Source organism: Schistocerca piceifrons, chromosome 3 (assembly GCF_021461385.2).
Source record: "Schistocerca piceifrons isolate TAMUIC-IGC-003096 chromosome 3, iqSchPice1.1, whole genome shotgun sequence".
Taxonomy (NCBI): domain Eukaryota; kingdom Metazoa; phylum Arthropoda; class Insecta; order Orthoptera; family Acrididae; genus Schistocerca; species Schistocerca piceifrons.
The window spans coordinates 711,993,898-711,999,012 of NC_060140.1; the positions used below are offsets into that span (position 1 = coordinate 711,993,898).

The following is a 5,115-nucleotide window of genomic DNA, read 5'->3' on the forward strand; positions in this document are numbered from 1 at the left end:
AGAGAGATGGAGCACAATTAAATTTATCTTCAACGCATGTGAATCAATCCCACTGAAGATGGCCACAGTCTCAGACTACGCGTAATTTGTCAAAGATATGTCTGTGCCAACAAATGGAAGAGCAGAATCTCACACACCGGCCAACCAGCCACTTCAAAGCACATGTAAAGACCTACTGACTCCCAGGACGTCGAAAGACACAACTTCGGACTCCACATCTCGCGACTGCTACGGTCGCCGGTTCGAATCCTGCCTCGGGCATGGATGTGTGCGATGTCCTTAGGTTAGTTAGGTTTAAGTAGTTCTAAGTTCTTGGGGACTGATGACCACAGATGTTAAGTCCCATAGTGCTCAGAGCCATTTGAACCATTTTGAACTCCACATCTACTAAACCTAAAGCTTCCAACTTTATCATCTCAAAATTGAATCAGCACTTGGTGAAATCAAGGTGAAACCACATCCAGACGTCATAAAGTTGGGCGCCCACCCCACATTGCAGATGTTGAAAGTCGTAAAGCAGGGCAGACTGGCGAAAACATTTAAAAAATAAAAAAAACAACGAACTTCTGTCGCGAAACTAACATCAGACTTCAGATTTCAATGCTGGGCAGAGTACAAGTGTGTCTGAACACACAATGAACCGAGCACTCCTAACGATGGGCCTCCGCAGCCGACGACCCATGCATGTGCCACTAACTCCACGACATCGGCAACTACGACTGAAATGGACACGTGACCATCGGCAGCGGCAGAGCGTTGCATGATCTAATGAATCCCGATACCTTCTTCATCATGCCGATAGGAGGACGCGAATCGTCGTGTTGCGGGGGAACAGGTCCTTGCACATGTACTGCTGGACGGAGACAAGTTGGTAGCGGCTCCATAATGCTCTGTGGAACATTCACGTGGGCATTTATGTGTTCAGTGGAGCTCGTTCAAGGCACCATGACGGCCAAGGGGTCTCTAACACTGGTTGCAGACCAAGCACACCACTTCATGACGATCATGTTTCCTGACAGCAATGGCATTTTTCATTAAAATAGTGCGCCATGTCACAAGGCCAGGAGCGTGATGGAGCTCCAATATATGTGTTGCCCCCCACCCCTCCAACTCACCAGATCTGATCCCAGTCGAACACATCTGGATATGACTGAACTTGGCAACATCAAAGCTCATCGCCCCCCTCCCCGGAATTTACGAGAGTTAGGCGACTTGTGTGCAGATGTGACAGCTCCCTCCAACGACCTACGAAGGCCTTATTGCTTCCATGTCACGACGTGTCGCCACTGTTATGCGTGCCAAAGGTGATCATACCATCTATTGGGTAGGTGGTCATAATGTTCTGGCTGGTTACTGTATATTCTACACATTGACTTGAAATGTAGTTTGGTTGACACTTCCCCCAAAGATCTGAGGAATTCCAGTGGTATGTTATCTGTCTCTTCTGCCTTATTTGATCTCAAATCTTCCAGAGTTTTTTTTGAAATCTGACGCTTGTAGTGGATCCCGTATGTTTTTTATATGGAATGTTTAACAGTGGAATTCCCATTGCTCTCTTAATGTTACCATTCTTAGCTTTGACTTCACCAAAGATCGTTTTGATTTTTCTATATGGAGAGTCAGTCATTGCGACGATCGTTTCATTGTCAATCTCTTCATATTCTTACAGCAGCCTGACCATTTTTGAACATCCTCCTTTCATCGATCAACTTAAGTATTTCCTGTGCTGATGGCAAGTTTGAGAAATACAAAGTTAACATAACATATAATTACAGCAATAATAATATCGAGAACTAAATTAACTATCCATAAATGGATGTCGGCCACAAAGTTGCAATTTAGGTAGAATAATGTTTAATCAGAAAGCAAATTAATAGCGAAAGTGGTCGTATTTAGAGTTACTGTTACACTCGAGCGCATGTCCATTATCGTTCACAATCTCGTCGCGAAATGCAAGTTATCTATGCGAAAAGTTAGAGTTCACACCAGGCGCGCGGCTGCTCACCGCTCAGAGACTAATTACCGGGATACCAAAAAACGCGAAATTTTCTAAGTCGTTTCACACCCTATCTGCCTTTCCCGCATGCATCCGAACTGTACCCTTTGGGCCTAGACCAGAACTGTCCGCTTTGATCTCTCCAGCCGAACTGTCCCTCTGCCCGTCCCCAGCCACGTTTCCCGCGCGCCGAATATCCTCGCTCAAATGACTAGGGCAGTTCCCTATCCTGAAGCCGTCCATCTGATTGGCTACAGCTTATGCTACATTATTTTACATTTTAACATATTTAAATAATCAAAGCCTGAGCACTTACACGTTCTAAATAAAGTAACAATAATATCCATTGTTAAATTATTGTACATAAAACAAATACAATTTCCTTCTTAACTTTGAATGTCATGGCCAGTAGCTTTGCACCAATGTGCTTTCTGATAAATAAATAAAGAACAAAAGTGCTAACTCTTACAACAAATATTCAGTTGCCTAATGATTCAATAAGGTGTCATGCTGTCATCGTTCAGTGAGTTTGTTTGGAGGAAATGATCTAATGCTTAACTGAAATTACTGATAATTTAAATTTACTGTATCTTTCAAACAAATAAAGTTACTGAGTTGATATTTACAACATTTGTCATTTTAATGATGCGCTTCTATATGAAATGTCAATCGTTAAAATCGACCAAAGCGTTCAGATTTTAGCATTCAGGTCTTTGTTACAAAACTTGTTAATTTCACTTTAACAGTAAATCCTAAACTATTAGAGATATGATCAGTATTCAAGTTTTACTGGGATCACCATGAAATTTTATGAAGGATGGTAGATTAAAATTACTGTGGCTTAATTCCCTGAATTACTACAGAATTAAATAGTTTTCGTAAATGTTTCCCTTTTTGGCCGATCTTAGGTCCGCCGTATTTAACACTGCTATGCTTCGCTGGGTTTCCCTATGACGTAGGTTCTCGTCTGTCTCACTCACACACTACAGTGCTTAGGCTTCAATAGACAACAGATGCCTATGAATTTCCCATCTCGTGGTGAATCTGCGCCCTTTGTGGCACACGGTCCTCTACGACAGGGTTCGTTTCACAATTCCTGTAGCTGACTCTTTCGGCCATATATATAACTCACAGTACAATGGTCGTTAATTCACAGTGTCTAGTAGTTTTTTGGTAAGTGCTGTGTATGAAACGTTTATTTCATTAACATGATTGAGTGTGTGCCTAACGGCCTTGCCGCAGCGGTAACACCGGTTCCCGTCAGATCACCGAAGTTAAGCGCTCTCGGGTTGGGCTAGCACTTGGATGGGTGACCATCCGGTCTGCCGAGTGCTGTTGACAAGTGGGGTGCACTCAGCCCTTGTGAGGCAAACTGAGGAGCTACTTGATAGAGAAGTAGCGGCTCCAGTCTCGGGAACTGACATACGGCCGGGAGAGCGGTGTGCTGACCACATGCCTCTCCATATCCGCATCCAGTGACGCTTGTGGGCTGAGGATGACACGGCGGTCGGTCAGTGCCTTTGTTCGAGAGGAAAAAAATGATTGAGTTTGTGAATATGTGTGTGTGTGTGTGTGTGTGTGTGTGTGTGTGTGTGTGTGTGTGTGTGTGTGCGCACGCACGCGCGCGCGCTCTTGTATGTGCTGTTTTTGGTGTGGTTAGCTGTGAGATGAAATACGAAATAAGAGGGCCAGACCCAGGATTCGAGACCCAAACTGATTATGAAAGGAAGCCGAACAAGGAACTGGAAGTGAACTTACCAGTTAGTGAGCCAGTTTGCCAACGCTGAACTGTTCGAGCGTTGCGTTCACCTTCCTGATTGGAGGAAACCAGCTCCAGTCTGTGGCAGTCAGTGCTGAGCCAGGCTGTGTAACGCACCTTCAAAAGAACTGTTTCCCACTTAAGATGTCCTCCACATATGGGGACGAAATGTTGAATTATCGTGCCATTTATGGCTGTGAAATTTTGCATTTTAGGACGGAAGGAGAAACATTCCACCCAGGCGGTGGACACGCAGCACTGGGCGGTGCTGCTGGGGGCAGAGCATACTGGTGAAGCAGCGTGCGCGGGGCCGCTGATGAGGGCATTAGACGCAACACCCCGCGGCGCGAGAGTGATGGCCCGCGCCGCCACACAAAGACCTGGCACGCCCCCTCCCACCTCAGCAGCGAGCAGTGATTTACTGCTGGTCGCCCGCAACTCTTCCCACCACACTCCACCGCATCAGTCACACAGTGGCTCTGTGTGTGTGTGTGTGTGTGTGTGTGTGGGATGACGGACATAAGAGGAATCATCTTGACTCGATCTTTTAACACTCTTTATCATATACAGACAATTACAATAAGTAATTACTGCAGTCACAGTAATAATTCGAGTGCACCGGTTAAGTCTCATCCAAAACGGGAGTCTGCAGTTTATGCTCATGTCTATGCTCTAGTAGGGCTGTACTGAAAGTTCAATTGTTGAAAGCCTAAAGTAGACACAATTTACTCGTGCCAGCAGAAGATTTTGTGGAACGTTGTAAAGTGTGTACGACAACTACCTCTGAATAACACAGCTATAAAACAAAAGAACAAAAAAAAAGAAATTAAAAATTAAATAAAAAAGTATACCTGTTGCCAGCTATATTTGAACGTATAACGTATACTGGGCATATTTGAAATGCTGAATCTCAAAACAGATATCCCCAGTTGGCTCTAGTTTTTTGGATAAAAGCTATCTCTGACGTGTAGCGTTTAATCGTTAAATTATCAGTAAATCGTTTGTGAATTCCATAATTCTGTATGCCTATTCATTTTATATTTTGTGATTTTGCATATGTACAAGTGTAATATCTTATATCTTACTTGCTATAGAGGAGGAGGTGAGATTATGCGACGTGGTAGTAATCTGAGACACATCTTGTGTCTCACAATTTCAAGGAGAGTCAGTTGGTCACACTGCTGGATTGAACGTCAGGGTCCACCACCCCGTTGTTTGTGCTCAGAGCGACAGTTGAGCGGGAAATAACTATTAAAAGTTTAGGTAAGTGAAGAATTTCAAGTTCATTGTATCAAAAAAAGGGTATGTCACAAAGTTACAACATTATTGTTACTTAAATGTAAGTTATAGATCATATTGT

General features: G+C 43.8%; 1 pseudogene; it reads left to right on the plus strand.

The window, feature by feature from the left end:
- Positions 1 to 3,219: 3,219 nt before the first annotated feature.
- LOC124790428 lies at positions 3,220 to 3,337 on the plus strand (annotated as a pseudogene).
- Positions 3,338 to 5,115: the final 1,778 nt, after the last annotated feature.